Source organism: Amblyomma mixtum, chromosome 2, assembly GCF_055824585.1.
Source record: "Amblyomma mixtum isolate Tamu chromosome 2, ASM5582458v1, whole genome shotgun sequence".
Classification (NCBI taxonomy): domain Eukaryota; kingdom Metazoa; phylum Arthropoda; class Arachnida; order Ixodida; family Ixodidae; genus Amblyomma; species Amblyomma mixtum.
Window position 1 is genome coordinate 182,793,711 of NC_143013.1, and position 25,081 is coordinate 182,818,791.

At 45.0% G+C, this 25,081-nt stretch overlaps 1 protein-coding gene across 1 annotated transcript in view; it reads right to left on the bottom strand.

The window, feature by feature from the left end:
• Nucleotides 1-7,730, bottom strand: part of LOC149361769 (monocarboxylate transporter 12-like) — a 100,630-nt gene extending 92,900 nt beyond the window's left edge. The window contains exon 1 of the mRNA XM_089572808.1: nt 7,603-7,730. The gene's annotated coding sequence lies outside the window, so the exon portion shown is untranslated. The remainder of the gene's footprint in view (nt 1-7,602) is intronic.
• Nucleotides 7,731-25,081: the final 17,351 nt, after the last annotated feature.

Here is a 25,081-nt window from a genome sequence, read left to right on the forward strand (position 1 = left end):
GCCTCCCGGGTGGCTTTTTCTGGGCGGACAAGTTGGTCAGTGGTCGAGCATGCTTTTTAAATCCACATTGATGTATGTCTAATAGTTTCCGGGATTCAAGTAAGAAGGTCAGTGTAATGCTTATTACACTTTCGAAAGAGTTAGCAATGAAGCTGGTGAGGGCTATTGGCCTGTAACTGCAAGTGCTTGTTTGAGGTTTTTCCATGTTTCAGAAAAGGTACTATGACTCCTTTTTTCCTCTCATCGGGTATATTTTCAGCCATCCATATTTTATTAAAGAAATTCAACAGTCCCTCTACGACACCCTCAGACAAAGTGGCAAGCGTAGTCTAATGCACATTGTCTGGGTCTGGTGCTGTCCTTTACAAGAAGATAATACCTTATTAAATTGCTTCAGTGTGAGAGTCTGGTTGTAGTCCTCATGCATACCTGCTCCAGATGGAAGTTTTTGTTTTTCATTTACTGCTTTGTGTTTCTGGAGAGTGTTTGTTTAGTTGAACGAGCTTGAGACTTCAGCAGAATGCTCTCCCAATATATTGGCCTCTTCTTCTAGCGATGTTTGTGTACCGGGTGTTGTCAACAGCGCCAATGTGAAATGAGTATGGTCATCAGTGAATTTGGAAACGTCTTCACGCATTTTCTTTGATGTTTTGAACAGTTTATTGAGGGCACATATTTCTGCCAAAATGTTTTCTCTGCATTGCTTCGAACGTACCACGCTCTGGCCTTAGCGTTCAAAAAAGGTAAGGGAGTTCTCTGCAGCGGGATACCGAAAGGGAGCGCCATAGGTTTGTTTTTCGGCTTCTTTTTTTGCTATTGTGTTTTCTTGTGTCCGCCATAGTTAGTGTTTCTTCTGTAGGAGTCCTGTTGTTTGTGGCGTAGCAAATGTTCCAGCCGCTATTATGTTTTCTTGTGTCCACCATAGTTAGTGTTTCTTCTTTAGGAGTCCTGTTGTTTGGGGCATAGCAAATGTTCCAGCCGCTATTATGCATTCGCTAAACTTTTCACTAATTTGACCTGTTCTGAGATCGTCGCAAAATTCATTTTCCAGAGTGGCACTTGTTCTAATAATACCAGTCCACATGGTGAAGTTTATAGCGCTGCGGCATTGCAGGAATTATCGGACTAGATGACGGTAGACTGATGACTTCCCAGAGGGTCATTTAAAATATCGCATTTGAATCGTTAAAAACTGATCGCGAAGCGAAAAATAGATCGAGGAAGCTTTTTCGTCATCTTGTACAACAATACGTTGCCTTTCGCGTGATTAAAATACATATATTATATGCACGGCAATTATATAGCATGGGAAACAAAATACGAGAACGCCTCTTAAATTCTGTGGCTCTCACAAGGGCAAATACCAGAACATATTTATCCGATCAAAGGACTATTTGCGATACAGTACAAATTGCATTGCTGTTCCTCAGAAGGAAGTAGCCGCAGACTAGTTCAGACCGTGCGATCGGGTGGCTTGATCATGTTCGTCAATCTCCTTTCGTAGTTTCCTTCACCATTTCTACTTATACACTTTATTACCCGCAGCATCCCACTCTCTTTTTTCCTTTCCTATCCCACTTTCTCTCCCGGCCCACTGACCGCTGATAGTGATGAGACCTATTTCCCTCCGTACACTTTGCCTCCTGCCGCCTAGGCATGAGGCGGAGAGAAGGGGGGACGATTTTTTGCCATAAGGGTTATAATGCCAGCGCATTAACCACTGAAATATGAGATTAAATACCCTTACGCGACACGTGGACTATAAGGGACGCTATTGTGGAGGAGCAAAGATGCTAGGCGTAGCCCTGTTCTTAAAGATAAACGCAAGAATAAAATATGAGGGGACACTGAGCTCTGCCTTGAGCACGTGACGTGAGAGCGTTAAAGAGGTAATGTCCATATATGCGGAATTGGTTATTCTTAACTTTCCATTCATAGGTGCTTGGAGTCCTCATACCGCTCCTTCCACAATGGTGCAGCGGTTAACGGATGCGCCACTGCCCAGGGAACCCTAGCGCTGCCATCGGTGGAGTTTGTGTGACCCATGTTGCTCTTACCGAGACACCTCTGGCGATCAGTCGCTAATTTAACAGACAATGCCACGGCAGTGAGTTTGCTCGCTATTCGGTGGAAAGGTTGTGGGGATGGCACAAGGTCAAGTGACCTACACCACCTTACGCCACTCTATTTTTCCCTCGCAACGCGCACGCCTAATTTTCTCGTTAACAGGCCCTTTACCGCTATCGAGTTAATATGCTAGTATGCACGCACAAGCGATTCTCTAGCAGAGAAACGTTCTCATATATAGGAATCATTGAACATCCAGATACTGACGTACAAATCTCTTGCGGCGCTTTTGATCGGTCCAATGGAGTCAATGAAGGAGCTGTACTCCAGCGCGTGAGCTCAAACGTCAAGCAGCATAAGGTGGCTCCGCTCCGCCAGCACAAAAGCCCCAGCTGCCGGACACCCTCAGTGTACCGAGGCGCTATGCTGCCGTTGACCCGCGTCCGTTACACGTCTGGCCTTCGCTGTCTACTCGGATATACAAGTGTGTTTCGGTTGCACTCAAGCAAAAGACCCAGCTTTCTGGTTGGTTTTGAGTGAAGTTCTTTGTCACAATCATGTTCAGAGCCTATAAGCAAAGGCGGCTATAGGAACCATCTCGAAATTTTCGAAATTGCAACGATTTACCTCATTTCCGCTTTGTTTTCGGCAGCGGGCATAGCTAGCGCGCATTGCGAGGCCCATGCAAAACTCGAAGCTCGGATTGAGATTTTGCAAATTTTTTTCCGCACACTTTTCGATGTAAACAAATCGCGTTCCAATTTTCTGGAGCTGCAATGCCAAAATTGTTCAGCCAACACCCAAGATTTTCGCAGCGCAACCGTTGTTTGACCTTTACCACCAACAGAATCTAGTGAACCACCTCTTTGCCTACGCTTGTAGTTTTTTCTGGCCTGCTCCAATGACAGCCATCTAAAGCAGGCCCGTTGACAAAAAGTGAGCGGCCGTGGGTGAGCGGCTGGTCACCCTCAACCGGTGATGCAGGCGCATGAAGCTGAGTAATGCGCTTTCAATGGACTACCATTTGAGCGAGAAAAAATCTGACACTCTGTCGAAGCAATGGTTGGCAGGTGTCAAAGTACGAGAAGAAAATCCTCTATCTACTTTCAGAGGACACTACAGAGTAAGCGAAGTGAGGATGAAGAGAGGGTGGAAGGCAAAAGGTGGCGTCTCGGGGCAGTGGAGAGGGTCCACGGCATGTCACATTGTGACTACTTAATTTATTATGGAATGCAGTGGCACACAGTGATTGAGAGATTGGATCATACCACCCACCCGCACGGCGTGAATGAGCCCGATGAAGCGGGAGCTCCGTGCAGGAGAAACACAAATGCATATGCATACTCTGCCACGTCAATCGCTATCTGCACCAGCTATATTTTCTTCTTTCTTTTGTGTTTTTCTATGCCGATCTTTGGTTCCTTGCGCCAGCGTTCATGGCCGCAGGGGGAGCTTTTTCTTCTGCATCCGGCTTCGGCTATCATGAAATTTACTGATCGCTCGACGCTGCGCGTGATGTCATGAGATCACGTGACACTGCCTAAAGCTGATTGGTAGGTAGTGTGGCATAGCCTAGGCGGCAGGTACGCTGGACAATGGCAAGTAACAGACACACTGTCCACGTCAAATGGCCGATGGGGGTGGTGGGCACGATGAAAACGAGCAGGTGCGCTTCTGTGAATTGAGACGTGTAGAACAGCTCCACGACTCAGATTGGAATGTTGCCAGAAACAACGCCATGTGTGCCTAGCGTAATTCAAAATTTCCGTAATTAGATAAGGTGACCATAGAAGTATGTACGTGATGATGGTGAACCGTCGGCTACACAGGCTCAGTGTATGAGGCCAGAAGCAATGACGGAAGATCAGGAGCAGGCCGGGGGGACTGCGGATTCTGAACATGTGGTGTAGTTAAATGCCCCCTCAACTGTTTACCGAAAATATGTGGCCACCTTGTGGTACAAAATCCACAAAGCATGTTTCAACAATCGGCTTTCCTCTAAACACGCCTTTTCTGACATCTTAATCCGTCATGCCGTGCGAAAGCTGAGTGCCGACAAACGGCTTTGCGCGGCGCCCAGCTACAAGGTGAAGGCCTCAGCAGTGTTCAAGGGTGTACAAGGAATAGTCTTCGTTTGAAGGGAAACGAGTCAGGGACGTCCTCAACGGCATCGATTTCATTGCATTTTAAAGACGACGCCATTAGGATAACACGGGCAGAAGTGGTTGTCCCGTCTCGCCCCTTGAAGCATACGGCGACCTTTTCGCCAAACCGGTTACCCCCATTTTGTGTTTACTCTACGCGCTCCCTCGACAACCTTCTTATTTTTGCCCCGGTGGTGCTGTTGTTAAAGTGGCCGGCTATTGCCAGTATTGCCACCTGCAGACCTGCCGCAATCATACATGTAGCTGGTTAAAAGCGCTTGCCATGTTCTTAGTACCCCGAGGAGGGTTGGTTCCTTCCATCGCCACACAAATGATTGCCGCCACTCTCCATGCCTGCAGCCCCACTCTGTTTCTGCGCAGCATCCTCGTCTCTCCACGCGCACGAAAACTAGGCATCGCAGTATCTGAGGCAAGAGCTACGTATTTTTAGTGAAGATTAGACCCATATTTTTTTCCTGGCGAATAGTTTGGACGATTCTTTCAACGACACCACTGCCTTCATCCTTAACGATAACGTCTTTGCTATGGCGGAGATGAGCGAGACACTGTGATGGAACACAGCTGCTACCTCGAGTTTGCCTTTATGGGGTTATTCTGCAGCGTATCTCGCCCTTGGCCGCCTGAGCTACCAGAGGCGTCATTGGAATCTCCAGAGCTTCTTTTCGAGGCCAAGAGAGCTACGGGGTAAAAACATTACTCGGAGGTTCTATATACTGTAATGTGTTTCATTGCACAAAATCAAAGTTTAGTAAGTAATTTAAGCTGCCTCAAGTACTCCACGGTTTCTACTGCATGCGAGTATTTGCAATATACGTATAGTCAAACCACAAGCTTTTATTTGCGTAGAACATTTCTGGTTCCACATTGACATTGCTTTCTGTAAGTTCTTTTGACCTGGGTTGTTGCGTAAATAAAAATCCTTGCTGGATATCGACTCAAAATTGCTCTGAATGTGTCAGCTTGGTTTTGCAATATGTAACCTACCACTCAGGCCAGGCTTGTGCAAAATGTTGGGTAGGCCTTTATAGGCTAAAATCGTTCGATATATACACAATTTTATTTATTTGTGAGTTTATTGCGATTTAACCCGAGCAGCTACTGTTATAGCTTGTCGTCGCATGAATTTATTCTTTTATCTGCAACAGTTGTATTTTTTTTATTTTCGCCGTTCTATTTCGGCCGAGCGTATTCCAAGAACAGTTTTGCTTTTCCTCGCTTAGCATTTCAGCCGCCGCCACGGCTGCGCAAGAGCGCGAGAACGGCAAGTTTTCGATAAACGTATGTACTGTGCAGAACTCTTGATCACTAATGGACGCAGTCTATTCGTCTTAAAGATATCTAACAGGCTCCTTACAGCCCAATTATCGTTTCAAAAAATCCCTCGAGAACGACCATATTAAATAAGCTTTTGGGAGGAGGTTTTCCACCATGAATTAAGGAAGCTTGTTCTGAATTGCAGGTTATGAAGGATCGGAGGAGTAAAAAAAATTAACTTTCCGGTAAGGAAAATTCGCGGGTTACTAGTGATTCTCATCAAAGCATATTTTGAGAATTACAATGCTCTATTAGTGTGTATGTTCTCGCAACTGAGGAAAACTGACAGAACTTCCAAATGCTTAAGTGCTGGTCAGCGAAATAAAAATACATAGCAAGAAATCGCTGCCTTCCTATTGCTTAAAATACGTGACTAGAAATCGGTGCTTTCCGTTTGCCAAAAATACACAACAAATCGCTACTGTCGTATAGATAATACGGTGCCAATACACATGGGCTGAGAGGGCGTTTTCCGGTTTAATTAATACTGCACCCCTGACATTAATAATATTTTTCAACGTCGCAGGATTAGATCAAGCATTTTAGTGATAATTTTTCCTCTAACGGACTTCACGACTCCATTCCTTAGTAACTTATTTACTTCATTTTTTATTTGTTTAGTTTTATTTATTTCTTCTTGGTGCACCACGGACACGAAAAAATAACACAATACCTTTGCAAGCTTTTCTCAAACCCCTGACCATTGAAATAACCCGGGTACTTGCCTTGTAAGAAGTGATGGATCTTGCCACGTCCATCGTTCACTGATTCAGCGTGTTCATTAAAGCATAGCACGCGTGTGATCACAAAGTGAGTTTACCCCCGATTCTTTGCACTCACGACAACAAACACTTTCCCTAAATAGCGGGATGAACCTGAGACTGGAAATTAAGGAGCTGCCAAAACTTTTCAAAAGGTTCGGAAAATTTCCGATGAATGGTTATAAAAAAAAACACAAACACACACACCTTCGCCACAAACTCGCCCCGAGCGAAAGTCGAACCAGCCTTGGTGCAAACAAAAAACAGTATCATTTCGCAATGCCGTTAACTCCTTAATTATCACCAGGGCGTCTTGCGCTTTGTGTTCTTTGAAATTCCTTCCGGCTTATTCACCGTCTACATTATTTTTCGTTCGTTCCAATCGAGTTTCGAAATGTTTAACGGCAGTCTATCTGCTGCTTCATGGAACCGTATGAGTAGAGAGATTGAAAACCTTTTCTATAATGACAACAGCACCTTCGGTAACGTAGAAATGAAGCAAAGATGGCGGCTAGACCGGCAGAACGTGGCTATCGTCGAAGAAAATTGGGCGAGAATGGTGGATGTCCACCAAGAAATCGGCGAGAGACTTGGAGCGCACTACCCGTTTCTCATAAGTAGTGAATTTCTAGTGCTGTGATTAAACTGCGGCCATCGCCATGATCAATAAAACCAACAGCAGATCTCTTGAAGGCCGGCAAAAATTCGATAACTATGCCTCGTTATCCTTCAAGATCGTCAGTAGTATCGGGCCTATTCCAGAAAATTTCGTCATGAGGCACGACTTTAACGTTTCAGCGAACTTGGGTTTTGTAAATGCAGAAAATTACAAAGAGATCGCATTCACGTTTAGAAGGAATCTAAATGCATTCGGAAGGCGCATTCATAAATACATCGACTACCTTATGGATACGCCTGCAGAAAAAAAGTATATACAGCATATATCATGCCAGTACTTAATACCTTTCCAAAACACTATTGGTCATGCAAAGACTTCAAATAACAGTTGTGCAGCAAGGTACTGAAAGGAAATAGCAGTAGAAACGTTAACAGTTCTGGTAGCAGGTACCTAAGGGCGTATTACTTTAAGGCATTAACGAAACTAGTACAACTTCAGTTTAGCACACGAATTAACGAGTTGTTTCTTTTCAAAGCCAGAAGCAGTGGACAGGAGCTGGATATGAACCAATGGGCGCAATTGAGTGCGGCCGGAAGGCAAGCACTTTTTCAGCTTTACTTTTACAGTGGCCTAAAGGAAAATGAGATTGCTCTTACCCAGTACGTTTAGCACTCACCTTACTTGTGCTAGCCTTTTTCTTCTCACGATCTTCCTCACGCCGAACTGTTTTCGACAGCCTTATAAGTAACTAGCAAACTTTTGCGCTGCCTGACAGGGCTGTATGTCTGTTATAGAACAAGAAAGAATGTCGACCTTTCGCGAATTAAGTATAGTATTTCTGCGTGGGATGCATGAAGCGGATGACTGCTAGCGAAGTATTAAAAAAGAAAAACGCATTTGCGCGCACTTTATGGCCACAGGAAAGTAAATAAAAAAAAACTTCCCCAATTCAACATCCGCAACAACACATGCGCCCTTCGACTATATGGCGTGAGTCTATTCTGGTGTGAGCGGGACTGACGTCAACGTAAGTGACGTTGCAAAGCTCATGAGGCGAGGGGCAGGAAGTCATCGATGCAGCGATATTGACGGTCGTTTCCACAGCCCATCATCAGTACAGATGTATTGACTTGCTGCTGAGCTCTCATTAACATTGCCCCACTCATATAAAATCGAAGCTTCACCAATTTCGCAGCATGCTTTCGTGAAAATTCTCATTCTTCTATGCGTGGCTGGAAAGTTACCTAGAGAAGCAAAGGCGCTCGTGCTGGGCACGCTCTAATCTACGTCCTACAGTGATCCTGCTCCCTACAATTTAATCTACAGTGCATAGCGCGCGTTCCGCTTGATAAGCAGAAGAAAAATTTAGGGTAATTATGAATGGTTAATTATAAGCAGCCCCGCAAAAAGCCTGATCGCCCTGCTTATCCGTGAAGGATTTTTATAACAAGATCTAGTGCAATCGAACATCTCGAAACAGAAAACAGGAAAAGCTTTACGCAGTACATTATACTTTTCATATCGACTACCGACACGTCCCTCAAGATGCTCAAGAATGGCACAAGCTCCTCGTCAGCGCACTGGTTGCTTCCCCAAGGGACGGTTGTATCGCTAGGTCTTAATCAAACAGCGGCTGTCATGTTGTGGCCGCACTTGACGTTCTAATTTGGAAGTCTAGATAACCAGAAAAGGCTTGCAGGCTCCTGTGCTACATCAACAAAACCTTGGAGAAATGGTATTATTTTATTATTTATCACTGAGACCTCTGTGCATACACCACCTGCCCATTTTCTGTATGTGTTTTCACTGGGCACAGTTAGGAATATATTGTATATGCCATGAAGCGCTGCGGACGACATCGTGTTTGCTCAAGTTCGATTAATGCCGAAGGAAATTTATGCACAGAGCGCGAAGGATGTTGCGTGTTTTTCTAACATAAGTAGTACCTACAACTTAATGAACTGAGTCGCCTTGATTGGGAGAAAGCTGAGCGAGAAAGCTAATTTGGTAGCGGAAACTGTATTGCAGCTGGCTTAGTGTTTAGGTTCAGAAAGTTTGAGGTCCCCGAGCGACTCGGCTACGAAGGACGCTGTTGTGGGCAGTTCGGATAATTGTGACAAAGGCGGGGGAGTGTACTCTTTCGACTCAGTCAAACGCTTTCTCGTAATAAATTAAGGCAATACAGGGTGTTTGAACTAAGATTTAATGCAATTTTAAAAATGGGTTTTTGCGTTACAAGGGCGCTTGTTTTCGGCATAGCGTTGTTAGCGGTGGAGTACATCAGAGTACAGCTAAGACGGGTTAACTCGCTGGCTGGTTAACTAATAATTTATAGTTAATTTTTCAACCATTAGTGTTAGACCCCTTAAATATTGAGAGGCGGGTAACCTCCCGTAAGTTATATCTTTATCAGTTTTTATAATTTCGAAAATGCGGTTACCTTCGGCGCTGTGGCCCAGCAAATTATCGCTGCATCGCGCCAAAACGCATGCGCTTTCGAGAAGGTTGTAGGCAAAGCAAGCCCTTCAGTGCACGCAACTCGTCGAAATTGCCAAAAGTTTTGGGCTCCAGGGCTGAAGGTAACAGCGTTATCGAAATTTCAAATACTGATATGGATGTTACTCACGGTAAGCTACACGCCTCTCAATAATTAAGGAGCCCAACAGTAATATTTTGAAAAGTTAACTATATTTTATTAGTAATAAGCATGGTAGTTAGCCCGTTGTATCTGTTTCTGACGTGCTACACTGCTTACCATGTTGTGGCGAAAGAAGCGCCCTTCAAGCTCAAAAAACCTAGTCTTAAAAATTGTGTAAAGTCTTAGGTGAAACATCCTGTATATAGGGATCGGTTATATTATGCGCATTTCTCTGTCACCTGATTGGTAGTGTGATTATGCTCTATTGTCTAGTGTCCTTTACTTGCGAAAGCCTGCCTGATTATTTCGTTGTTTGACGTGTTAGATTTTCCCTATCTCTTTTAGCGATTACATCACTAAATATCTTCTTGGCAACCGACAGCAAGCTGATCAGTCCGAAAATTTTTGAAGTCCTTGACGAGCCGTTTGTTATCAATTAAGATAAAATTAGTGCGCTTTTATGCTTCTGGTAGGCTCGAGGCCGCAATGCATTGCGCATGCAGTGTGTGGAGGTCCACGGAAAGGTGCGTTGTAGCGACCACAGAATGCTAAGGTCCCTAGTTAGCTTAGCCTTGAAGATGGAACCGAAGAAACTAGGAAACGAGTTAGCGGTAGAAGAGAAAGTAAACAAATTCAGAATATCGCTGCAGAACTGACATTCGATTTTAACTTCGGAAAGAAGACCGTAATGTTCAAACAAGGAACAATAATCTCACAGCTATCGTTACTGAGTACGCAGCAGAAGTTGGTGGTAGGATTCTTCGACAGGACACTCGCAAGCTATGTCAGGATACGAGAAATGTAATTAACAAATGCCAAAACATGGCAGCGTCTAACCCAACCCACATAAGAAAGTTTCATATGGACAGAATCAAGCATTATCTAATGAAGGGAGGGAGCATAAGAGTATTGAAGAGGAAACTAGGCATGAGTAGAAACCAGGCGAATGCGTTAAGATAAAAACAGTGCACTGTAATTAGAAATATCGATAGGATAGTTAAAGCAGCTGAAGCGTTCTACACTTGTCTATACAGTGGTCAATGTAATCAGATAGTTATTGAGAGACGCATTTGCGAGCAGTAGTGGGACAGCCAACCAGTATCGAAACAGGGAGCAAAGAAAGCCTTAGGAGCATTGCAAAGGGGAAGAGCAGCTGATGAAGCTCAGTTAACAGCAGATATGTTGAAGGACGGCGGCGGGTAGGCTGTGCTAGGAAAACTAGCAGCCACCCTGTATACCAAATATTCTATGGCCTCGTGCCTGCTAACAAGCAAAAAATATTTGACGTCAGTACCTCGCGGGCCAAAACGACGTTCCCTCTTCCCACATTACAATGCTGATGTTATCCGCTGAGTAGTCTTAGTTGAAGTATGCGTCACTTCATTTTTGTTTTAAAGCTATTACCTTTTCGACACAAAGTAGTTTATATTTAATTTTCATCCTGGATTGATCGTCAACATGTGGTCAGCCACTTTTGAGCCTCTGCGTAAAATTCCAGTATCTTGCTCACCCGCTTCACCGAGATAAAACACGGTACTGAGGCTATGACAAAAGATTTTAAAGTGCCCACTTTCGATACTGCAGTAGTAAGTATCTCTCAAGCGGAACACTTGAGGGATGAAAAGATAGCCTGGTAGCAAACCAACTTTGGCCACGTCAGACAGTTAGTGTGATACGTCCGACATCAATGAAAGCATTAATTCTTTCCAGCCGGGCTATATTTTAGTGCATCAGTGGTTCCGCTTGTAACGTACCTTTTAATAAACGGTCAAAGTATCGTCTTTATCGTCTATTTTATCAGTGCCTCATAACAACGCTTTATTCCACGCTAGTCTATGTTCAAGGTATTGGCACATATGATGACAGCGACTAGGGTGGATTAAAAGCGTCTGTCATTACTTCTAAGCAATAAAAACTTGGTAGAGACTTAATGTAAGTAAACGGTGCAAACGTGCGAAAGCATGTGTTTAGACTGATTGGCTCATGGTGGGTTTGCTTTTATGTGTCCTCGGGAAAGCTGTCGTCGACATTGGACACAGGTTCCACGCTGTATTAAAGGTAATCTTTATAAATAATGGTGAATCAAAAAAGACAACACTGCAGAAATGTTTTGCGCCCTTAGCGGTGGGCATATGAGATGCAAAATCTAAAAATGAATGAGTGAACACTAAACCGACAGTTGAAAGTTCTCTGCCTATAAAAACGCAATTTGTACCCATCGAAGACAGAATTGTGTTCACAGAAGAATGATTCACCTGTAAGTGTGCACCACTACGCGTGTTGCCTCGTAACTCTATCCGTTTCGAGACAACAGCTCTTGGTATAACGTCGCAAAGGATGTCAATTCATTTCGAACTGTGTATGACCCGCTATATGTCAATATGCATGGACAATGTAGAGGGAATCACTCTCGTTACAGAACGGGGCTGCTGCAGCATTTCTGGTACATAGAGGACAGCAACGATGAGGTTAAAAACACTTGCAGCAGGCAACAGGAGAGCAGGAACCGGGATTTCATTCACGTCCAGGTGTTTCGTTTCCGGTAAATCTGTCGGGAGAGGCCATTATCGTTGTTTGCCGCTCTGTAATTGCTATTATTGCTGTTATCAGAACCTGTGGCTTTGTTGACGTACCTAATTGGCATTTCATATGGACCTTCGCAAATAGCGTGATTCCGCGTGGAGAGAAAAACTGGCTCTTCGTGAAGAGTGAAGGTGGTGATGTGATACCGCACGACAATAAAGCCATGAAAAGTGATAACCAGGCCGATTGTTTTGATTGCGCCTTCATAACCACATTGCTTGAACGCCTGCCGTGTTCTTTACCATGATCCATATGGCCCGCAATAACCTCAGGGTAGAATCTCATATATATTGTATTGATTACCTAGACTGATTTAAAGTATTCATAAGAGGCCCTACTAATTCGTAACCATTAACTTAAATACCAGTTAACTCCGGCGTTTCGAGTTCTTTAAACATTTTTAACTAGTAACACTGTTTTTTTAACCAGTAACACTGCGCAGTTCCCTCGCGTTTTCGGCGTCTTTGGCCTCATTCCACCTCAGAATCTCCTTTTATAGTAAAATATGTGCAGGCAACATAGCTGTACCCCAGCATTCTATGTTGTGGCGTGAATGACACAGCCATTCTTGCCCATTTATTGTATTTGGAGGGAGGCAATTGACAGCCATAAGGCTAATGCTTATATAACCCTACCACAATTAAAGCAAGATCACCTCTAGCCCCTGTTCACAAGCGCGAGTATATAGGCGTCGTTGCTCGCTGTCAACAACCTCTGCCGCCTCTGCTTTAACGGTTTTGGACGAGCTGCGCTCGTCCTTGCCAAGCCGTTCCCAAACTGTTTTGGACGACTGTAGCTCGTCCTCGCTGAATAGGTTCTTCCCTTCAGCGTTTCGGACGATCAGCGCTCGTGTGTGGCTTAGATGGCATTTTGCTCGACAGATGTCAGCACTGACCTGTTCATTTCATTTTCTTCTACCGCATAAACGTTTTTTTTTTTTGTATGGCAACCTGGGTTTTAAAAATAGCATCCGGCAGAGGCGATGCGTGTATTCCTGGCCCGTCTTCTCGGAAAAGACGCTTTTTTTCGTCGTTATCTTTTTCATACGATGGTGACTCAGACACCGAAGTGTACATAGTTTCAGGGAGCGAGGACGACATTGATGACGTTATGCTGATCAGTTGTTGCGATGCAGAAGAGGACAGCTCAGAAGCGAGCTTTGCGAGCGCGCGTCTGTAGATGAAGATCGAGTCAGTAGCATCCCAACGCAAGCCCCTCGGTTTGCTTTTCTGGCAGTTCCTGGTAAGACGTTCACTATAAGCTAGCCTGATGGTGGTCATTCTTTAATTTTTATCGCTCATTACCAGCCGGAAGTTGCTTTTCTGTATTGTGAGGAATAATAAACTTCAATATGCTAATTTGATTTTGTGCTTGCTCCAAATATTTTCTAAAGATGGAATTGCATTAATAATCGAAATCAGGAATAAAAAAATAAGCAGTTTTGTTAAGAAATTCGTTGATATAAAAAAAAGGTGAAGGGGCTAGTGCCACCGTTTCAGCACGCGCAAGGAAGACGAAGCGGAAGGCACGCGCAAAAAGTGGCCAGGGTGCGTGCGTTTGTATCCGCTATGTACCCTGGCCAATCTCCCGCCGTGGGTATGTGCAATTAAGCCTGAGCACATCATCATCATCATCAAAAGTGAATGCTCAGGACCTCGGCCCCGGCCGGACGCTTCCGCCGACGCTCAGCCCCCATGTCCTCACAGGCAGCACTCTGAAAAATTACTGAGGACACTTTGCAAATTCTAAAGTCTGCTTGGCTAAAGATTTGTGTTCAACCTACTGCCGCTTCCCCGAACCGCTTGGCGCGGAATGACTGGGCCGCCTTGGAGCCATGCGGCTCACTCACTCGACTGCAACGAGACGTCTGGCATAGGAGCGGTGGCGCAGCTGCCACCGCCTACGCGTGCGCGCTCATTCTACCGCTACTGTGTAACGTCACGTTTTCTATGCACAGCTGCGCCCCCAACCGGCGCACCAGTTACTAACGAGGGGAGGAGGTTGGGCCGCTGCGCGGAGCAGAGGCCACAGTTTGCACGGTTAGAGCGCACGGACGCACACCACGAGCATGAGCCATTCAGGGTTCTCGCCTTCATAAACCTGGCCGCTGTCGCGTCTTTGGCGACCTCCACGCACCAATGGCATCCCAAGAGCAAGTTGTCACCTTACCACTCCAAGCGAACCTGGAAACTGTGAAAATTTTGGCTTTGAAAGTCTTCAAGGCCACCCAAAATGAATATCAGAGGCAGGATAGCTGCGCTTTTCTTCGATATGGTAATCGCAAGATTTTAGCTCCATTTCAGTACACTTCATCAGTGAAGGTTCTAGTAACTTTTTGATCACTTTCACGCTCTAAATGCCCTGGCTCTTAGCCAGAGATTGAGGAAATATGGATATAAGGTCGCATAAGTGCTCACGATGTTATGGCTAATTACTGCAAGCGGCGTGAACTGATGGTCCATCCCACCGTAATGGATGCGCTAAAAGCTATTCAATCCCGATGAGCGGAATATTAATGTCCGAAAGCCCGCAAATTGATTTGTCAGCAAAGCCCGAAGCTTGGCAGGTCTCAAAAAACCACGCAATTTGGACCAATTGAGGTGACTTCTAAGCGGGTTAAACGGCGCAGAAACACGGTACGGAAAAGAACGCGAGAGTAAAATGCGCTGCAGACCGGGTTATCCTAACAAGCCCGTATATCACCATGTAGTCAACTGTATCATTGGTGAACGCGTCTGCGTGGTATAATTTCACCTGGGAACAGCGGCGGATTTATCACGTTAAAGTATCGCTAACCAAAGCCAAAACGCAGAGGATATGCTGATTACTACAAGCCACACAAGAGCCATGTCGCTGCATGCCATACTTGATCGGTAATGAAGGCTTTTGCTAACAGCAAACTCAGAACACTCGCAAGTATCGATGGCAGTAGGGGGATTTCAAGGAGTGCGTTACGTAGCGAAATATCAGCAGCTAAGCTGATTAGAAAGTGATGAATTGATTTGTGGTTTTAAGTGCATAGTTTGTTCTCGCATTGTAATGCACTTGCTTGCCGAATCCTGCCGATCCAAATTTCCACTGATCTGGAATGTTTGCGACACCTATGTTTGGCATTGTTAAGCACAGCTTGTTGGCATTCATACATTTGAGAAAGAAATAATGCTAAGCGCTTAATGTTCACTCGAAAGCTGCGAAGCTTCAGTGCATGAATTATACATATTTTGTGCAGTACGATTCGTCATGACATGCTCCCAGAAAAAAGGTATTTCGCGCACTCAGCCACAAACTACAAGAAAAATTTCGTCCCCGTCTTATAGGATTAACTCTTACAGGCCCAGTGTCTCCAGTTAGAATGCTTGCAATTAGAGGAATCAGTAATCGACGCTGCGCTGTATATTCTTCATCATCATCATCAATTAGTAACCCTAAAGGTCTCGTTAGGGACATTACATAAGGGGGGGGGGGAGGTGGTACAGGGGTGTTCAGCAGTTATACATGAATATAAATATAGGACGAATATAGAAATACAGAAAAATGCAGAAAATATAAAATATAGAAAAGAAAAAAGTTTGAATGAGAAGAAAAAGAAAAGAATAACAAATCTTCAATCAATTTTACTGGCTGGCATTACAAAACAAGAAGTTTCTTGACTGTATTAATAAACATTAGAAGATCAGGACCTTTAGTGATACAGCGGACAGCCAGAACCTTCAGCTCTTCTCGCCTAAATATGGGCAGCGTTTTAAAAAAATAGCCGCTGCCCGATTATCTTTTATTAAAACTAGTGCAGAACAAGGGTATTAGTAAAGCTTATCAGGAGGATGTGTTCTATGTTGTATTCAGAGTATTTGCCCTTCACTTCAGCTGAGGCAAGGATCGGAGAAGGCAGTGTACATTCCTATATGCCAAACTCGCACGCTACTAGAGAGTCACCTCAGAACATAATTCGAACAATGGCACTTGCATTTAGTATGTGCGTCAAGGCTGGTCGAACTTCGACAAGCTGAAGTGATGAATTAGCCAAATGGAAATGTGTAAAAAAAGAAAAAGGCACTGTCCTATTTCTCATGTGGAGAAAATACAAAGATCCTCAGAGGAAGTTTTGTAATTTATGTACTATTATACGAATGACCTTAGTACTATCATTGGAACGCCACAAGATGAGGTGCAAACATTTTGGTGGTCATTTCTCTTCTTACGCACCTTATGATATATACTACATTTCTTGACGATCAATGACGCTGAGGAGCACGCAGACTTCTCTGTTACCTATCTGGAGACGCTCGAGCAAGGGTAAATAGCGCGAGAACCTTCACATGCGGCTCCCTTCACCAGAAAGCTTCTAGCTGACCGCCAAACCATGAGGGAGGGGGGGGGGGTCGTATTGCGCTAGTGGTTGAGTACAAGCAATAGCAGCAATGGTGTAGAGGTATAGAAGTCGCGGCCGCCAGGATCACGATTAGAATTCCAGTGTTCGCAATTCACCATCGGATAGAAAAATTTGGATGACGCTTAAGCTAGTAGTAAGAGTACAAAGAGACTACAATAAAGATCCCTCCAAAGCAAGTACTCCCTTTGTTTTGCAGGTTCATAGATCGCTGGGAGTCCTGATGCCAGTACTGGCGCAGTGTTGTTGCAGTCAAGCGGAGCGCCACTGCCTCTCTCAGGTGGCTGTTTCTAACATAGCCCCCGAAGGGGCCTGAATGAACCTGGCTGCTCTTCCCGAGCTCTTCTAAGCCTCAAATTTGCACAGATAGCTCTTGGGGAGACTGTCTGTGGACATGACGCGTTGCATTGAACTATATGCATGAATGTCATTCCCAAGTCGAATCATGAACAGGCTACCCACAACCCGGGGTTGAGGTTGCCCCCTTTTTACCGTGGCAAGTGGGCCACCTGCTTCCACGGGACACCCACGGTCATCAACGTTTGCTGTAAGTGGAGCATTTAATGCTGTAACATTAATAATTCGACTTTCGGAACAGAATAACAGGATCTGGGGTCTGTTGTGGCACCGCTGAGCAGAGTACAACAAGGCACCCTCGCATCAGAACAACAGCTGGCCATCCAGGTGTAGTAGTGCTTCACCACGTCTTATATAAGCGCATCATGTAAAGACAGGGCCATCTGTCCCCAGCGGCTGCTGATCAGCTGACCAAGGTGGCTCTGAAACCTGTGACGCAGAGGAGGCTGTTTAGCTATCCTTGCAGTGCTGTATGTAGAATTAGCTGATAGTAAATTGGATCTCATTGGTTGTAGTGATGTTAAGATGATTTAGCAAGCATATGTAGGCCTGCCACATTAATATGGACGTCTCAAAGTATTGACAGTTTTTCTCAAGACCAACGTTTTTTAACCTATTTAGTCGTTGTTAACATGGAAACTCGCTCCATGTACAGTGGACAAGCTCCATATGCGCAAAGTTCCTTGGGAATCTAGTATTTTGTGCCGTTATATAGAACAGAATCTCTAGAGCCGCAACCCGATTTTTCTGTGCGGTATTGCGAACGGTGTACACAAATAGAAGGCTTTGCAAAAGGGGAAATGCCTAAGTTATAACCATTTTTTTTTGCTTTCATGTTTCGCATGGTTCCATTTTGCGCGCTTTGCTGCCTGCCGTAGAGCACGAAATGGTGTGAACTGAACTCTCTGTGCAGCTTACGCTACGTTGAATGTCGAATAAGACAGTTGTAAGCCTGCTGAAAACAGGTATGTACTAATCGTTCGGAACATTCGTAGTAAGATATAGGCCTTCTGGACATGAGATACTATCACGCTTCTCATGCAGCACTAGGAGCTTGAAACAGCGCCGTTTATTTACTACATACTTGCGACCAGACTAACTCACATAGAGGTCCAAAGATTTGTCTTTTTAAGGGCTGGAGGGAGCAGCGCGAAAAGACGAGGACGTACACGGAAGCTGGCTACATTGTGCCCAAATATATGCGCTTCCAAAAGTATGCAGGCGAAGCAAACTTTCTATTGGGGACAACAAGTCAAAAAAGATAAACTTTGTCCTATAAGAGCGGCAAGGCAAATCACGTTTTCGAAATTCTCAAAACTGATGTGGCTATTACTAATAAGCGGCTACAAATCTCTAATTCAACTTGACGCCTAACTCTAGCATTTAAGAAGATGATTACTAATATTTAATTAAAGAGCTGACTACTTAGGACCGTTCACAGGTTGTCTGGTGCCCGCCAACTTTGGTGACGCTATGCGGAAAAAGCCATATTTTTGTCTCGAAAAACCTTTTTTGGAGAATTACTTAGTCTTCCCTCAAGCTCCCTGTATACTTTCATACATTACTAGAAAGCAGTAGAGTCGCAAGAGCGAGGTGTTAGGCTTGTTTGTACTGCAGTACAATGGAAACCCTTAAGTTAAGGACAACGCAGTGAGCTATGGAAAGAAAAATGATAGGCGTAACGTTGAGAGAACGGAAGAGGGCGGAGTGGGTGAGGGAACAAACGCGGGTTGAAGACATCCTAGTTGAAATCAAGAGGAAGAAGTGGGCTTGGGAGCGGCATGTAACGCGAAGGCAAGATAACCGCTGGTCTTTAAGGGTAACGGAGTGGATTCCAAGAGAAGGCAAACGTTGCAGGGGACAGCAGAAAGTTAGGTGGGCGTATGATATTAAGTTTGCGGGTATACGGTGGCCGCGACTGGCAAAAGACAGGGTTAATTGGAGAAACGTGGGAGAGGCCTTTGCCCTGCAGTGGGTGTAGTGAGGCTGATGATAGTGATGATGACTATCGAAATTTCGCACGGAACATATACGCACACCTAGAGTGAGACATGCATTGGGGTGTCACGTGGTCTTTACGCCGCGGTCGGTGGGAGCCGCAAGCGGGCAGAAGCACGTGGCAGGCGCGCCATTGTGTGACGCGAACTCGCAGACGTGGTCCGTGCTCTCTCCAGCCATTTCATGCACTTGAATGGTGATAAAGTGGAGCTTGAAAGAGCTGATATCGATAAGTTGCTATATTGATAAAAAGCTCCGAATAAATGAAGAAACTAACTAATGAAGAAAGAGATAAAGACTAACCTGTTTCAGCAGTATTCATCTCACAGCACAGCTGATAGAGCTGTGCCGAAAAAAGCGGACTTCACAATAAAGAAGGCTATCTTTAAGAACTTGCAGATATTAGCTGAAAGACCCTGTTTAACTGCAGCGCAGACATCATTGTTCTGTGTAGAGAAAGTAATCAAATCCTAGTAAGGAAGAGAAACCAGTAGGGAAAGGCCATGTCGCCAGTACTATTACCACGCGTTTACCTGCAGCATTCCCAGATTTCAATCAGCACTAATTCGGAATAGCAGTTAATGAAGAACACCTTAGTAATCTACGATTCGTTGACGACATTGTCTTCATAAGCAACTCAGGGGACTGGCTCTAAAGCGTCATCGAGGACCTGGAGAGGTGAAGAAAGGAATGGGTCTAAAATTCATATGTAGAAACCTGAAGCAAAATTCGTCTTGTTTTCATAGAGTGCCGTGATATATTTTTAAACCCCTCTCTGAAGTAATCAGAGAAATGTACTCTCGGCCCTTGCGAAAATAGAGCCAGCGCTGGTGCAAACATGTCCATGAGAATCTGGCTCAATGAGAACAAATAGTACCAAGTCCTTAGAGGCCTTGAGAAAACCAGCATGGTTGAAATTCCTATTCAAATTCTGTTACGGTCTGTTCCGTCTTAACCCTTCACCATATTTACACCTTTATAATCTTGAGTCACAGGGCATTACCATGCTTATAAACTGACGGCGTTATTGGCCCTTTCCTAGGACTATATGCTATTAAAATAATCTGCCAACTCATGCGTTTTCATCTGAAAATGTGCACTCTGCAATTGAACGAGCTTTTGACTGTTAACATTTCTTGCTCATTATTCACAATTTGTTTTCTGTATTTCCTCCTTTTCGTTATTTTTTCATCACATGTCTGATCCCTGCATTTGGCATTGTGTAATATTGGTGCAGTTCCAGATTCCCCACTCCTGCTTGGGTCTTTTTTGGCTTGCGGTATTCTGCAAATAAATTTTAAAAAAGGAAAATCGTTTCAAAATATCCTATACTTCTCGGCGTCATCGAGGCCTCTTGCGCTACATGCCAACAGAGACTTTTTGCGGCTGAAGCACCGTGTACGTCATTTTTTATCCATTCATACGGGAATTTTCAAAGCTCTACGGAAGTGTACACCATCCCACTTTTTTAACCTGTTCGCGCGAGCGTCGACTGCCCGGCGCTGCGGCGCCGGAAGAAGAACGAGAGGAGAAAGCGAGCGAGGGCAACGGCACGCCCACAATTCGTGCTGCTGGACTAAAGGTCGTCTGCTAGGCTATTCTGATTAGCGCGAAGCAACCCCTGACCATCATCGGCTGTTAAGCATCGGCGCCCCAAGAAGCGGAGAGCAATTGTTCTTAACCGCTGCCTATAACGTGGGTGATTCTGAAATGACAATACGTTTGGAGACAGCCTAGCATGCCCAAGAAACCAGTTGCAATCGTTACATACGAAAAACTTACTGAAGGGTATCCTCGCTACAGCCGCGTTAATTTCGCTAAAGCAAACGCTCTCGAGGCGCTACCGGCAAATGCGACCAGGGCCTGGAGTCGTGCTTGGAACGCTACGCGTTTCCACCAGCCCGGAGCCACAAACCCACAGCAGACAGAACACGAAACAAAATCGCAGAACTCTGCCACAAAACTTGCTCCGCAGGGGTTGCTTCGCACGAAGCAGAACAGCCAAGCAGACGACGCTAGCTACAGCGGCATGATCAGCGCGCATGCTCGTTCCCTCTCCCTATTTCCGCTCTGCTTCGCCTCGGCACCGCTGCACTGGGCAGTCGACGCTCGCGCGTTCAGGTTAAAAAAGTGGGAGGGTGTACATGCCACTCTGTGCAGCTGTTTTGACCTGTATGAGTAGAGAGACAGAAAACACTGCTAATCTCGCCAAAACCAACTTCATGCAGGCGTGTATCAAGCTCGAATAATACCGGATGAGCGCAGTGCGCGTCAAACACCAAAGCGGCGAGAGACGCCGAGCGCACAACCTATTTTATAAAAGTGAGTTTCTGGTACAGAAGGGTTAACTTGGGTCATCGCCGTGATGAATAAAACCGAGAATACTTCTCCTGCAGGCAGATTCAACGAAGATGTAAGTCTTGTTATTCTTATTGCATGACAGTCGTGCCTGGCATATTCACCAATTAAAGAATATTTAAGTTGTTTTTGCAGTGTTGTGCTGTGTACTTCTGCTTGTGAACGCATCCTTTCCGCTGGTTTTGCACTTACCATAAACTTTCTTTGTCAGGGATGGCTTTAACGTACTGCAAAGTTAGGCTTAGTACATCCAGAATGACAAAAAATGATTGCATTCACATTCGAAATAGACCTAAGTGCATAAGGCGGGCGCACCAAAAAGATATTGATTGCTCAATCGATATGCCTGAAAAGAAAACTATAAAAGCATTTACCATAACAGTAGCTAAAACCATTCCGAAACACCGAGCATATCGAAAGCCTTGATAAGAACAGTACATAAAGCTACTGAAAGAAAATAGCAGTACAAGCGTGAAAAGTCGTAATAGCGGGTACATGACGGTTTTTCTCGAGATTTTACCAAAATTAGGAATCGCGTCAGTTGAGCACAACAAATAACCAACTGATCTGGTTGCAAGCCATAACCGGCAACTAGCAGTTGGATATAAACCAATAAGCGCGAGAGACCCAGTCTGAATGGTAAGATCTTTTCAGCTGTACATTTACTGCGCCCAGCAAAGAAACATAACCTTGCTCTTACAATTCACGTTTCTGTGTCACCTGGCAGACGCTAGCGTTTTATTCTCAAGATAAATTGTTTTCTGCAAACACTGGAGTGACTAGAAGGTTTTTGCGCTGTCTATTACTGTTGATTGTCTCCTATAGGACAGCACGAGAATGAGGCGGTTCCGTTCAAAGCATTACTTAGAATGAATAATTTAGACTATGACCAGTCCCATTTCTGCGTGTGTGGGATGACAGAATGGCTCCGTGCAAGCTACTCTTAAAAAGAGGAAAACAGATTTGAGCGTACTTTGTCGCCGCGGGAAAAAAAGAAAAATATCTTCAGAACATCGGCATCCACAGCAACACATGCGTGCGTCCATCTGCATTGAAACTATTCTTCTGTCGGCAGGACTGATAACAATGTAAGCGAGGGCGCAAGGTTTTACAGGCATAAGGCAGGAACCAACCAACTTCTTTTACTTACATTGCAGCGCAAGTTGGCGGTCGGTTGAACGCTTTATCTCCCGGCCCGATATATTAGCATTTGTGCTGCGCTCCAAGTGAAAATTACACCACAAATTTAAGATGTGTGCTTCACCACTATCGCAGCATGATTTTCTGGACAGCCTCATTCTTCAATGCAAACCTGAAAAATCACGCCGAGGAAAGAAGGCGGGAATACAGCGCTGGCCTCGATCTGCGGCCTCCCGTGGAGCTTACATTCCGTGATTTTGTGCTCCTCCTTCATAGACAATTCACCTTTAGAACGACATGGGACGAGCGAGTCACGCAAAGTGCCTTATCGCCCTTGCAATTGCTAATAATTTTTTAACACAAAATGTAGTGCAATCGAGAATCCTTAGAGAGAAAAAAAGCCTGATGGGATACGTGACCGGAGCGAACATTCGACGCTACTGCGTCACGGGGTCAGCATAGGTCAGTGGTGCAGTAGCAGAAGAAAGCTGATCTCTCGTTGGTGAGATTTCAGCGACCTAATCGTGTATTAGTTGGCGCATGGTCGGCATGCGAGACAGTACAGGGCTGGGAGCAGAACAAACGGCGTGAGGCATAAGAGACAGCTGGCGAGCGAATTCTTCTCGGATGGGGAGTTTGACCTGCAGCAGGAATTGTGACTGGTCACAAGGAGCGTCAAGTGCAAACCCAGTCAGTGTCTCACCAGGGATGTCGAAGCAGCCCGTAGAATTACGTTGCTGCCGCAATTTATTATATATCTTTGGCATAACCTGATGACATCAGCAACGGAGGGGATATTCTTGGCCAAGAGCATTCGAAAAGCATCATCGACGATTCTATTCAGGATGTTATTGACCTTGCCCGTCTCTGGCATGGACGGCTTGACACGCTTGAACAAGTCAACAATCTTTTCGGTATGGCTTGTGATAGATTCGCCCTTTTCTTGAGCGCGGCTACGCAGACGTTGTTCGACCCGGAACTTCCGCAGGGTGGCGCAGCTGAAGACGTCCGCGAAGCGTGATTTGAAGGCGGACCACATTGAGAAGTCAGCTTCTTGATTGCGGAACCGAACACTGGAAGTGCTCGCGAGGTAAAAGAGCACGTTGCTCAACATTACGGAGCCGTACCAGGTAGTGCAGGAGCGTAAGGGAGTGCAGGAGAGAAAGGGGAGGACCACCGGGTGCAAACCAAAATGCTGGCTGAATTGGACAAAACAGCTCTTAGAAGCTATCACAGAGTTTTTTAAGAAATGCTGGTCGGTAGAAAAAATTTCTGAGGAATGGAAGACGCCAGAGGTCCTGCTTTTTCCGATGTCCGGTAAGGAGACTAGTGTCGACGATTTCGCGGCAATATAGCTAATATCGTGAACCGGCAGGTTGATAGAAAAAAATTACCACAGAATTTGCGGAAAATTGGGTAAAAAGGCTTCACCGCAAAAACGATATTTTGGTTCAGACCAAACCTCTCGACTGAAGATGTTATTTTACCACTTAAAGAAGAAATCATAGACGAGCCTAGAGGGCCTCAGACCAAGTAAAGTCTTACATTAGACCTCAAAAGTGCCTTTGATAGTGTCAAACATGATATCACGCTCAAAAATTTTCTGGACGGCAATGGTATTGCATATACGTATAGTTATAATAAATTAGCCGGAGTTCACGGGCCTGGGAAGTAGGGGCACGCTGCAAGAGGTAATGCCTTTGGTAAGGCCTTTGGTAAGAGGTAAGGGCTTTGCTCTTCAGCATTGCCCTGTTAGTACTACCACGTAGGCTGGACAATATAGACTGTATCAAGCACGGCCTCTATGCTCACGTCATTGAGATGTGGTCCTCCGGAGGGTCGATTGAGAGCATGCAGGAAAGACTACAATATGCGGCGGAAACCGTGCAACAATACGCTATGAACTGTGGACTCCAATGCGTACCCAACAAAGCGGAGGTACTAATAATTAGAAAAAAAGGAGACTCTTACCTTCTTATAGATTTGGGGAGGGGTGGGGGGGGGGGGGGGAGCGCAAATCCAAGAGGTTCCACTTGCAAAAATCTTAAGGTCTGTAAATAGACGACAAGGGTAACAACGTGAAAGTGATCAGGCGATTGCAGGCAACAACTAATCAATTGTCGAGAATGATTAGTAGGGTATCAAACCGAAAGCGTGGACTAAAAGAAAAAGAAACCATAAAGTTGATAAAGGCATTTATTCTGAGCAGGATCGCTTATACAGCGCCAGATCATAAATACAAGAAAAGTAGCAACAATTTGGACGTCATAATACGCAAAGTATCTAAAGAGCACTTCGAATCCCGGTCAACGCAGGAACAGAAAGATTACTTCACATGGGCATTGACAATACTGTACACGAAAGTATTGAAGGCCTCTTGATATCGCAGAGAAGACTGCTATTAGGAGGCAGGACAGGGAGGGACGCATTCGATAGACTAGACTAGGGCTTCCATTCGTTTGATCTACGGAGGAGACAGAGGACTTGGGAGACCAGCTTAGAAATAAGATAGAGGCGCAGCGTATTTTGATAATTATGCACACAGAATAGCATAAGCAAAGAAGAAAGGATATTGCGAGCGTCATCAGGAGAACTTGGGGTGCCATGGAAGAGGCAATTTACGTAGAAGCGGCAGGACCGGTTAACCGGATGTGAACGATAGCATGCATGAGTGCGCGAGGGAAATTAGTTAAT